Genomic DNA, 13,308 nt, shown 5'->3' on the forward strand with positions numbered 1-13,308 from the left:
TGTTCGCCTGTGGAGGTGGATAGGGTTGGCTGGTCTGGGGCAGAGGTGTGTCGGCACTGAGGGAGGTGGGCGCGGGCGGCTCGGAGCCGGGCAGTTGAGGCGGGGAGTCTAGCAGGTTCCTAGGGTTGCGGGCCGACGCGGGGGTGGGTGGAGACGATCACGATTGAGGAGCAAGCAGCACACAGGCGCACTCACCGCCTTCCTCCTTCCCTTCCTCTTCCTCCTACCCCGCCCCCGGGGGGCGGTACCCTGGTCCCTTGGGGAGGTCTGCACCCCCGGAGGGTAGCGGCCAGGAAGGAGGGCTGGGGTTGGGACCGCTGCAGCGGTGGCGGACGCCGCGGGCCCCTCCCCCACGCTCCCTCGCTGCCTCCCCCTGCTCCCCGCCCCTCCTCCTCTCCATCCTCCCCATCTTCCTCCTAGTCCCCGGCAGCCGCAGCTAGGGGAGCAGCCGGCGGCACCCGGGCCGCTCAGCCTTTGTCTCGGGGCGCACCCCGGCCGCTCAACGCAGCGTAAGTGACGGGGGCTGGTGCCAGGCCACGGGGGGCTCGGTGGGGCGGGCCCTGGCGCGGTTGCAGCCTTGGGGGTGGAGTGCGGCGGAGGGGAGGCCGGGCCGGAGGAGCCTTGGTGGTGATGCTCGGGCGGCGCCGGCGCGGGGGCGCAGAGGGGCGCGTGGCCGACTCGCGGGGCGCCGCAGCCTCGCGCCCGCGGACGTAAGGCTTGGGTGCAAATCCTGTTTCTCTGGGCAGAGGCCACGCGGGGACGGCGGAGGCTGCGAGGACCTGCAGTCATGGAAAAACGGGAGAGGAGCCGGCCCAGCGTCACCACCGCCACTGTCACCAACCACCATCACCATCACCACCACCATCACTGACCGTCGCCCATCCCACTACCCCACCTCATCCCCCATCTCATCTCCTCGTGTACTGCCAACTTTTGTCAGACCATTTCCTTTACATCGGGTAACACTTAGATCGCGAGTGAGTGCAGCTACTGCGGGACGTTCATCTAACAGGCCACTGAGCTGCCTCAGTTTTCCTCTTCAGAGAAAGGGGCCTACGACGCCTCCCCCATATAGCCACTGAGGTGGGCCAGGTGTCTGGCTGTTTAATCTGCGTGCTAGAAGGGACAGAGAGACATGTCACTTGTTAATGATGAAAGTGATATCAAAAAGTAATGTCTTCATCAGACCAGAGGTTCGCAGTTTAAGAGTTCAGCTCTTTTAAGTGTCGAAGTATTCATAGCAAATGGAAACGTAAAGAATCGAAACTTTGACCGAACTATTCCGAAAAAGAAGCAGAAGCAAGTAATTTGTAGGAAAATCACTTCGGCTTGTTAAGGGCAGTTCATGTTGCTTAGAATGGACAGCGTCCTTTTTTTGCGCTGAGTTTCTGATGAAGCTCATTATTTTAGGGGCATACCGTATACCCCCAGTGCTTTCCACCACACCTGATGAGCGTCTTAATTCCTGGGTTTCAAAACAGCCTTTTGCCAACTCAGCCCAGAACACTGAGAATAAACACATTCCTAGACACATTCCTAAGTTCCACGCATCTGCCTTCTGAAAGGACCCAGTAAGATCCTAAGCCCATTCTTTATTTCCCTGTTGTTCCTGGAAAATTGGGGTAGCCTCACCTGGGTTGCCAAATGTTTCCGGGAAGGCAGTAGAGATTCCTTTTAAGGATTCTTAGTCATTAATAAAGGAATTTAAGAATGGACTCAGAAGGAAACTCGAGGACAATTTTGAATTTATTTTATTTGAACCCCAGGGCAGGCCAGGTATAAATCCCAGCAGTTTCCAGGAGGGAAGATGGCAGAGGGGAAGGGACAGCTCCCGTATGTCGTGGACGTGGATACAAGTGGGTGTCATGGACAGCCTCAGAGCAGCACACTCAAGCTTTTGGCAACTATCTGAAAAAATGGAAAAAGTTTTTTGTTTTTTTTTTTTGTTTTTTTTTTTTTTTTTAAAGAACGGAAAAGGGAAAGTTTTGTTTTTCTGGGTAATTTAGGAAATCGAGCACATGGTGGAAGAGGCACTCAGACAGGAATTATGGGAAGGAAAGGTGCATTAGCTCAAGAAAGGGGTGATTATTTCCCCCATCTCCTTGGCATGACTTAAGGTGAATCTGCCTTTCTGAGGGCTGGCTCCTTTGTCCAGGAGAACAATGCGTTGGGCCTGCTGGATTAACTCTTGTGTTCTGGATATCTTGGAACCCTCAGTCTCTATCCAAGTCCAGAGGCAGATCCCATCTTTTGACCATGAGGAAACATGTTTTCCTTAGTGGCCTCAACAAATCCCTGATCCAGGCTTCTATAATAATCTGTCCTCTGAAGAGGTAGCCCTAGGGCTATGAGGGTGGCCCTCAAGATGAGGTTCACCCTGTGTCCTGCATGGAGTAAGAAAAGCTGGGTTGTTAAAAATGATGTGCGAGTGAGCGTGGTCAGCATGCCTTGCGTGCGTCTGTGAAATTGTCCACGAACAGACTTTAACTCAAAAAGAAAAAACAAAGAAAAAGAATCTTAAATACAACATAATAACAATGATAAAGAAGACCTCACTAAGCAGTGCTTGTCATTACCATAGTCTAAAATATCTCAGATGCTGAAGTGTAGTTCCCTTTGTAGACTCATGTCTTCCCAATTCATGAAATGGGGCTTCATGCAAATCTCCAAAAATTAGTAATTTTGTAGGGAAAACTTTGGAAACAATTTCTTTTCTTAAAAAATGTTTCAAGTCCCAAATTTATGTAAGGCATAGCCAGTCACACACAGTTACATTTCAGAGCAGAAACTAAAGAACTACCTGTGTTTTAAATTCTGACTCTTTGGGAAAGAATTAGCCATTTGGTTAACTTTGCCTTTGGTTGTACTTTAGCTGTTTCTGCTACAAATTAAAAATAGCTTGTTTGTTTTATTTTGGAGTTTGGGGTACTGGGAATTGATCCCAAGATTTCATGTACGCCGAACACACACTCTTATCACCGAGCTACAGCTCTGTCTTCTCACCTTTGGAAGTATTCACATACGTAGACTGTGCAGTCCCTCATATCACGTGTGCGTCTTTGCCTATGTAATCTTGCTTCCTGCCCCTTCTCAGGCAAGGTGCTTTCACATTGTAACCAATACTTGACTTTGACCAACACAGGAAAAACAATTCTTTAAAGAATAATTTCTAAACAAAAACTTACTCTGTTAAGTCTACTCGACCTACCACAGTCCTGGCCCTGGAACCAGTGGTGTATAGACATGGGCCTTGCTTGGAGGAGTAATGTGGGCAACGTCCGCCAGATTGAGGATGTAGGACTGGGAGGGAGGCAGGCTCTAATCTAGTTTTGTTTGGAGAGGGAAATGGGAAGACTCCAGGAAGCTATGAACTTTTCAGTCGGAAACAGAGAAGTGAGCATTGATTAGCTATCACACCCAGGAGGGAACGGAAGGCGTGTTCCATGAGGAGGGTGCACCTGAAGTCATTAGCTGGGAGAGCAGAGAGGCAGAGGACTGAAGTCAGTGGCAGACAGTTGGTATTTTTGGGATGCTGGGACTATTAGGTGTTCAAAGGTCCACCCTTGGAGGCTTTCAGCACTGCTCCAAGGTCTGGGAACAATGGGAACGCCTGCACAGCAGGAAGAAAGCTGGAGGTGGGGGTGGGGGGTGGGGGTGGGGGATTAAGACAACCTGGTGACTCTTGAGCTTCTGAGGTCTTGGGAAATGATTAAGTTTCTTTGTCAATGTACCATTGACAACAACAGTTACACACCTGCAAAGAGGGCTGTGTGCCTGCAATGATCAGTTACTTACTAGATCCTGCAGTGACCAGTGACTTAGTTACTAGATCCTACAGTGACCAGTTAGTAGATCCTGCAGTGATCATTTATTTACTAGATACAATTCCTTGTCATTTCATTGTCTGTGGCACTCCTGGTTCTTCATAAACACAAGGAGGGTACTTGGGCAGAATTCTACTCCTCTGTGCTGTATGACTACCCAGCTTCCCTTCCCCAATTCAGCCCCCTAGCCCCCCCTTATTTTGGATACAGAGTGTTACTATGTAGTACCATCGGCTATCCTGAAACTCACTACATAAATAGACCTCATAAACCTGGAACTCAGAGATCCACCACCTCAGCCTCTTAAGTACTGAAATCAAAGGCACCCACCACCGTACCCATCCCATGTTTGAGACAGTGTCTCACTTGTAATCTTGGCTGGCCTTGAACTCAGACCAAGCAAGCCTCTTGCCACAGTCTCACAAATACTGGGACTCCAGGCAAAAGCCATCACAACTGGCATTGACATCCCTTTCTGTGTGCATGTAGCTTTGACTGCCACTTAGCATGTAGTGCAATTGGAAGTGATGTGTACTACCAAGCCCTCTGCAATGCAAAAGGATTGAACATATTCTCTTCTGGCCTCGCTCTGTCACTGGAGGGGCAGGCAGGTAGGAGACACAGCTCTGGAACTACTGGGTACAAGTGATGAGTCACAGCCTCCCAGGGAAGCAGCAGCCCTTGGAGATGCCAGTGCAAGAGCAGCAGTGGCCTAAGGAAATCCGAGAAACTGCTAAAGGAGGAAAGAACTGTTAAAGCCTCATTTCTGTTTGAAAATTTCAAACAGTTCACTTTGCTTGGCATGCTTGAGTTCTTTCCTTCTCTTTGGTATATGTCTTAACAATTGATTTCGTGTTCTGTCTGCTGATTTGGGTGACTAACTGATGCCTTCCTTTATGGGGACTTCGCTATCCTACAGTACCCTCACCACTGCCACTGGTTCACTGCCTTCTGCCTGAAACTGAGGACTGAAAATCCCAAACAGAGCATGATCATTCGGATTCATGGATCTTGGCTCTGAACTGCAACCCGAGAGAAAATGCCAGTTGCTTAAATGAGCAGATCCCAAAAGTTTGAAACTGTACTGGGGACGGATTTCTAAGTATCTGAACTTGTTTGTGTGGCACAGCTGGAAGTGTGCGTCCTTTGTGTCTCAAGTGCTCCAGTCCCATAAGTGTGGTCACTGTGGTTCTGACAGACTTACCAAGGGAAGGGCTCTTAGAGGTGTCTGGGGTTTGTTTTCTTATCCTTTTGTCTTCCGTTTCCCAAGTTTCTTATCTCAGCTGTCAGAAAAAAGTAGAGCATATTTTCTTTGTTTTGCTGGGATCAGGGGAAATGCATAGTAACTGGGGAAAGACTTGGCGGAGGCATCGTTCTTACTGCTATTTCTGCTCAAAAAAACGTAAACTGTTTGTGAGAATGAAGTCTGTCAGGAAGGCCCAAGACCTTGGATGTGGAGAAGGAAATCAGATACTGAGTGGATGGATGGATTATGAGGGTAGGCAAGATGGATGGGTGAGTGAGTGGATGGGTGGATGGTGGTGGTGGTGGTGATGACCTGTGTGTGTGTGTGTGTGTGTGTGTGTGTACAAGTTCCCATGGACCTTCAGAAAGACAGTCAGACACATGCATAGAGTGGGGGGGGGTAGATGTATAGACTGTCAGAAGTGGATGAATGAAAGGATTTGGATATAGGCATGCAGGACAGATGAATAGATAGGTGGATGGATGAATGGATGGATGGCCCAGGGGACAGACAGGCGGATGGGTGGATCAGCTAACGGATGGATATTCAGGCAAAGAACAAATAGAAAGATGGTGTGAGAGTTATGCCTAAGTAAGGGAAAACATATTTTCTTTAAAAATATAATACCACCCCCCAGAGCAGAGCTCAGTGAAGATGGGAAGTTGTAGAGACGCCAAGCACTGTGCCTGCAGTGTTCTTGTGGGAATTCCCTCTTGTCCTGGGCTCCTGGTGGAAAATGACTGTATCACTTGCTGCTTCGCCTGTTGTTGGGACCACGCTGTCTACTGGCCATGGATGTGTTGAAACTGCGACTTGCTGTAGGAACTCATGTTAAATGTGGTTAGATGGTGAATTTTTTCTTGTCGTGGCCCTTAGCTCTCTCCTGACTGTACAAGATACTGGCAGGCCCCTTTGTGAGGAAACAAACAACCCCTGTCTGCGGTAAGCAACTTGGTGGTCTTTGGCTTAATACTCCCGCATCAGTAGCGTGCGTAAGAAGCTCGTCACCAGCATGTCAGACATGTCAAACCTGTGAGTCACAGCAATATGAAGATTCACACAGAAATAACTTCCATTCGATACCAGGGGAGATATGACCAGTGTCACAGGTAAGATTCGGCTAGCTATGGCAGGAAATGCAAAGGTGGCGTGGCACATGAATGGTCAGCTCACGGGAAACTCAAGCTTAATGTTCCTAAGGGCGGGGTGAAGAGAAGTGGTCTGAGGCTAAGAGTGACTCCTGAGTGAGTTGCTTTCTGGTTCCAGAGCCAGCCAGGGCCTCACTGGGACCCGCCTCTGCCCACATCTGCTGATGCTGACAGTGATTCCAGGCAAGCTTGTTTATCTGGTCACTGTTGGCAGTGCTGTTGCAGGTATGTTCTGCTTGTCCACATTCTGTTCGGTAGGTTTTTGCTGCTGCTGCAACAGCAGATGGACAAGAAGCGTGTTGAGATTCATTATGATTTACATGTGGTTTGTACTACAGGTCTCATGTGGCCCATCCCTGCCCTGCCCTCTACCTGTGAGTCTTGCCATGGGTTGCAAACACACACACACTCTCTCATCTTCTCTCTCTCTCTCTCTCTCTCTCTCTCTCTCTCTCTCTCTCTCTCTCTCTCTCTCCATCTCTTTCTGTCTCTTTCCATCTCTCTGTGTCTCTCTCTCTTGCTCACTCTCCCTCCCTCTCTCCCTCCCTCCTTGTAATGCCATTGGTCCTGAATTCCTCACCAGAGTCGATCATAACCTCCTGACCGTGAGTTATCTGAGCATTTCTTTTATTGTGGAAGCATCAGGCATTTTGTTATAGCAACAGAAAAAGGGCTAACAGAAGACCACAGAGCCAAAACCAGCTCAGGCCCGCTGACAAGGCCAGCTTCCTCTTCACTCGAGAACTCGGTGATGAAGGTTTTAGTAAAACGTACATCTTATCTCAGGGCTGTCAGCCTGTGAATCTTTCCCGCTTGCTTATTTGAAGAATCATCAAATGAGCAGAAATAGGATCAGAGTGGGCACTTTGCCAGCAAATAGCACATAATGTACACATTCCCTCTGAGAAAGTCAGTGCTCACTCTCTTCGCCAATCCTCACACTGTCTGTTGATCCTGACAGGAGCTTGGGGGCCTCCTACTCAAGCCTGAGATGCATGTTTGCAATGCCAGTGTGAGCTATGGCTGAGCCGGCACTCAGCTGTGGTCACAAGGTACTCTCGCATCAGGAACATCAAACATATAAAGGTGACTTTTAAGCAGAGCACGAGTGCATGGTCTCTGGGTGCGGTTTATCAGATACCTGTAAAACTGAGTCTTTAGAACAATCTGCAGGGGGACAATAGCTGCTGCATTCATTTCTAATAAATTCATCCCGTTCTTTTATAAGCATTTGTGATATGTCTGACATAATGCGAGGAGCCGAAGAGATAAAAACGTTTGTTTGCGATTATCTTTCGTTCCTCTGTGTCCACTTACCCTTTTACTCCCCCCCCTCCAAAAAAAAAAAAAAAAAAACCAACTGAGATGCAAATTATAAATAAAAGTGATTTTTGAAGTGGTAGTGTTGCTGGGAGCATCTTTTTTACTTTCATGTTAATTGCCAGCCGCAGACAGTCAGGATCTTGCAGAATTGCATCTCTGCTCGGTGGACGTCTGTGAGATCTCAGTAATAACGCACAAGTGCTCACAGAGCCTGGTGCTCGGATTTGTCTAGGAAATGGCAAATCATTTCTATTCAAAATAGGTGACGATTCTCCCTAAAGGAGACGTCCAGAGCAGGTGACTGGGGTGGGGGAGGGAGAGAGTGCCAGCATGCTCGAGAAATACGTTTATGACTGGAAAGGGCTGGTTGACTCAGACTGAGATGGCTTCATCTTTCTTCATCTGCAAAATGGAGACTGTTTCCTACCTCAGCCATCTTCATGCTTAATTCCCCTGTGATTTGGGTTCTTCATGACTCTGGGAAGACGAAGGGACCTTTACACCACCGGATGGCAGGCTAGACATTCATGTTAAGCTCGGCTCTGGATGCCCTCTGAAGCGCCCGGCCCCTGGAGGGAGTCTTCACCTGTCATGGACTGGTCTTAGCTCCGTGCCTGAAGTTCGTATCCTTCACCTTCCGTTGCTGGAAGCTTAGAGTTAAGTTCTGACTGCATCCCAGATAAGGAGAGGCAAAATTGGGCTGGGGAAGCCAAGGGCATGGAGGAGTGCTCTTCCTTATGGGACCGGTATCTCCATTTCTCTTTGACCTGCTGCGTCTTGCCTAGTGACCACCTGTTGAGAGCTAGGCCTCGTCAGTCTTTGCAGACTGGAAGAGTAGGTTCTGCCACACGTGCCTTGGTTGGATTTGGATGGGTCTTCACAGTGAACAGGAAATGTGTTTTACTGACAGTTATTGTCCAGAGTGAGTGGGAAGAGGAGGGGGGGGGAAGAGGAGCTGGAGCGAAGGAAAGAGGAAGGGCAGCTGCATGACTTTGGCAGACTTTTGTTTAAGTTCAGCAAGTTAGGTCGAAAGTAGCATACCTCGATCTGGATTACACATTATGGGTGGAGTCTTGTTATGCGGTGAGGATACTGGCTCCTCTCCTCGGGGAGCCCTGTGGACCTTCATTCCGAAGACCATCATCCATGCTATACAGAACCACAAACGTAAGCATTAGTAAGTCCTTTATCTGATGCTCTCAGTATCACTATAGAAATGAGAGGTATCAGACTTGAAGTTGGCTTTTTTTATTTGTAGGTACACAAATAGCTTAATGAACAGAAAAATTTGTAATGCCAACTGTTCTCCTCTAGATATCACTGGCATGGAATGGCTGTGATGAAAAGTGTTTCTAGGGCTAAGGATGTAGCTCAGTGACAGAGCACTGTCACACTTCCTGTGAGCCTCAGGGTCTAATCCTCAGTGGTGAAAATAATTCAAGCCTTTTGCAGATGACATTGGAGTGCTATGACTTGTAGAGAAAGGCCCAGCATCAGCTTGGGTTCAAAGATCCTGTGTTCTCTACTTAACCGATTTTGTAGACCAGCCAACTCAACGTGCACAGAGCTTTCTAGAATATTCCGTCATAGGAAGTTTTCCAGAGGCAACATGGGAGGGTTGAAAGGAACACAGAGCAAGAAAGAGGGGCCTAGGTGCTGGCTTTGTGTGCGTGGCATCTACAAGTCACTTGCCCTGTCTGGGTCTTGGTGTCCTCTTTGGTGGAATGGGGCCTCTCAGCTTGGCCAGACTGACTTCCTGTGCTGTGTCCTTTCTTTTACATTCTGAGCTCAGAATCCATTAAGTGTGCACTGTCGGCCTAATTTCCCAATCACTGCGCACCACATGATGGAGGCGAAAAGTCATGACTATTTATATTAAGCTGTTTCATTATTTCAGAGGGAAGGCGGGAGAGAGCTGAACACATGAAGCTCTAATTACAGTAATACGGTACATTAGATTACAGCTCTCTTTTGCCTTATTTTATTGATGATCATAGTCCAAGAAAGCCAAGAGTTTTGTTCCTGTGCTTCCATTGCCCGTATTCCACAGATCCACCCAGAGCCCAGTACTCATGAATGAAAAGAACAAAACCAGACTGAGATCATAAGCCTTGCTCCATAGAGTATCAGTGAACAGCAGGACAGGGTCTTTCCCCACTTCAGACAGCACTCGTCAGTTCATGTGCTAACCTGCTCTCCCTTCCTCTGTGTTTGGGTTTCAATATCTATAGTGACTGCTCTACCTAAAAATCTAGGGATGTGTCACTAAGAGGTCCTACCATAGACCAAAGGAGCAAGGGAAAGCATCTTTATAGAGCAAAAATATTTCTTACAGCCAGAGATTAAAAGAATTCCTAGTTCTCATAAAAGCTCAAGGACCTATATAAGTGATGGCCTACTTCCTCCAAGCACTCTAGGGCATTACAGGGGGTAAATCTATATTTCTATTTCCTGCCTCTCTTTTTATGAATCTTGAGGCTCCACCCTGTTGACCTCATCCTAATCCTCATTACCTCAGGCCTTTCCTGTAAGCACCATGATTAAATGGAGCATCACCTTCCTAATAACACAATAGGGATTAAATTTCAGCCTCTGAAGCCTTGGGAGACTTATTCAGATGCCATAAACATAGGTTGCAGAGGTCTGCAGCACATTGAACAAGAAGATCCAAATACCAATCCCAACTCAAGGCTTTTCTCTTCATAAAAGGCAGCTATATAAAGAGCAAATAACACTGTGGTCTCTGCCAGTGCAGAGGATATAGATACAGTGCCACCAGAGAACCCACTATGGTGCCACTAAACAGTGCTTCATTCACAGGAAGGAGGTGACACGTTGTAAGACCAGTATGGGTGGTTGGTGGGTGCCAGGCTCTGATGGTCAAGTTTCTCCTGGCAGCTGGCACAAAGCATCACACAAAAAGAAAAATGAATGCATAGGAATTAAGAAAAACAATGAAATAAAGAGAAAGAAAACAGAAGAAAGGCTGACATGGTAGACTCCAGTCCCAATACCATTAAATGTAAATGACCTAAATATCGCAAATAAAAGATAGTTGACAGAATGGATTTTAAGATATCATTTAAGTATATGATGTCTATAGGAATTCTACTCCAAATATACTTATATAAAGTAAAATGATACAAAAATTATACCGTGCTAATATTGAATATAAAAGGAGAAATTAGTACAATTGCTAGTATCAAACGAAAGTAGCTCAGGTCAAACAAAACAAACAGATACAGAGATGGACATTACACCAAGAAGCATGTTCACATGCCAAAAATTGAATGTACAATAATAAAAAAAAGAGTAGACCTGAACAAAAACTTTTTTTAAAACTTACATATCTATATGTGTGTCTGTGTTTGAGTTTTACACCTAAGTGCAGATACTCATGGAGTTCAGAAGAGACCACTGATCTTCTAGACCTTGAGTGATAGGCATGCATGAGCTGCCTAAGGAGGGACTTGCCTACTCAGGTCCTCCACAAGAACTCCTAAAAAAGACATCTTCGTAGCCACCATAGTTGGAGACTTCAAAACTATCTCTTAGCAACAAAGTAAATAACTAGAGGAAAAACATATAAGAATGCAGGTCAGAGTAACAGCGCCCTGTCAATATTTATAAACTACTCTACCACCAGCAGAACACACATCCTGTTCAAGCACCCAGGGAACACGAGTAGAGATATGTTGTGCCTATGCCATAGACTAACCTCAGCAAACTTAAAAGAACGGAAAATGTAAATGTATTTCTTTGATTAAAAAGGAGTCAAATTGAAAAGTTCGTAATAAAATATTCAAAACCCTATAGGCCAAACCTCACACTTCTAAATAACTCCTGCATTAAAGAGGGTATCTCAAAGGGAATAGAAATAAATTAAGATGAATCGAAATGAAAATATAGCACATCAAAATTTATGGAACACAACCAAGTCAGTTCTGAAAGGGAAATTTGCACACAGACACCTCTCAGGTCAACATTCTAAATCTTTACCACAAGAAACTAAAGACAAACAAAATCTAAAGAAAGGCCAAAGGTAGGAGGAAGAAGAAAACAATAAAGATACAATTAAAAATGTGTGGATTTCGGATGCTGGGCAGATGACTCAGTGAATAAAACAATTGCTGCACAAGGATTGAAGCACATATCCCCAGGACCCAGGGGAAAACAAGAGTAGGTGTGGGAACCCACCAGTGACACAGCTGTTGGGAGACAGAAACTAGGGACGTCACCTGCTGAATCATCTCTTCAATTCCTCCCCCAAACTTGCTTTAATTGTTTGAATTTGGAAGCAGGAAAAAAAATGAGAAAGACAATGAAATAAATTTTCAAACAAAACAATAAAAAGAAACTGACCGGTCAACCACAAGATAGACAAGGAAGGGTTGAAAATGCTAGTCTCATAGCAAAACAACATACTACGGCTTCTGCAAATGCCAAGTGAATAACAAGAGAATGTCAGGGGCTAACTAGTCAAGAAAAATGAAACCTAGATGAAACAGACACGTTCATGAATGAAAAAAAAGAAGAAAAAAAAACAAAAAGTCCCCAAAAAAAAAAAAAAAAAAGAAATATACAATCTACCACAACTCCCCTGTGCTGATTAGTTTTTGTCTACTTGAACTGTTGGGAACAACTTGTCCAAAGTACCGCCATCTTGTTTTCAGACTATAATCATAGGGGGAACCTAAGTTCAAGGTCCCACTCCCTAGGAGATCTGGGGACCTCTCAATAGCTAAACAGCTTCTGTTCTGTTATCTTCTATTTCAGAACATAATGGCTGTTCCCATTTTTCATCTTTTGCTCCCCAAACCACAATGACTGCTCCTAACTACAAAAGAGCAAATGGATTTGATTGGTTGGACTGTAAAAATCTACATTCTGTATCACTTCACATAGATCAACCACATAAGCAAAGTCCTTATCCCTAAGTCCTGATAGGTTAGAAACATATAACAGTAACTTGGCACAGATGTTCGTGGTTTGCAAACTTAAATATTCTGGCTCAGGGTCACGGTTTATTTCCTGAGTGTGTTGTATGGCCCTGATTGATCAGTAGTGGCTTGATTACAATAGATTTTAAATCATCTGCAGGGACCTAGTGTTTGAGTTATGCTGGACCTAAGCAGGATCCATAACAAAAGAAACTACAGCCACCTGGGAAGAAGAAACCTCAATTGAGACATTCCAATCATCAGGTTGTCCTGTAGATGTTCCTTAATGATTGACGTGAAAGGGTCCATTCTACGATGGGCACTGCCACCTATGGATAGATGGCCCTGGTTTTATAAGAAAGCAAACTGGGCAAGCCATGAAAATTGTGCCAGCAAGCAGCTTTCCTCCACGATCCCTGTCTGTTTCTCCCTAACATCCTCCAGTAATGGACTGTAACCTGTAAGCCAAATAAATCCTTTTCTCCCCAGGTTGTTTTGGGGGTGGTGTTTCAGCACAGCAACAGAGAGTAACTAGAACCAAAATAATACAAATACTTCAAATAGCTCTATGATTCTTATAATTGATTCCTAATTTAAGTCTATCAAGAAAGAAGTACCAAGTCAAGATGGTGTCATTGAAGAACACTGCTGAAATTTTAAAGGAAGATTGACACCAGTTCTACTCAGTGACTTCCAGAAACTACAGGAAAGAATATTGTTATTTTTGTAAAGGAGTCATTATTTCCTTGATACAAAAACAGTCAAGAGAAATAAACAAGGAAAGTTAAATACCATTAAAACATGTCAACTACTGAATTCAGCTATAT

General features: G+C 45.6%; 1 long non-coding RNA gene across 1 annotated transcript; it reads left to right on the plus strand.

The window, feature by feature from the left end:
- Nucleotides 1-271: 271 nt before the first annotated feature.
- LOC116898157 lies at nt 272-1,719 on the plus strand. The gene is made up of 2 exons (XR_004387640.1): nt 272-509; nt 747-1,719. It is a non-coding gene; the product is annotated as an uncharacterized LOC116898157 (long non-coding RNA).
- The last annotated feature ends 11,589 nt before the right edge of the window (nt 1,720-13,308 follow it).

Source organism: Rattus rattus, chromosome 4 (genome assembly GCF_011064425.1).
Source record: "Rattus rattus isolate New Zealand chromosome 4, Rrattus_CSIRO_v1, whole genome shotgun sequence".
Classification (NCBI taxonomy): Eukaryota; Metazoa; Chordata; class Mammalia; order Rodentia; family Muridae; genus Rattus; species Rattus rattus.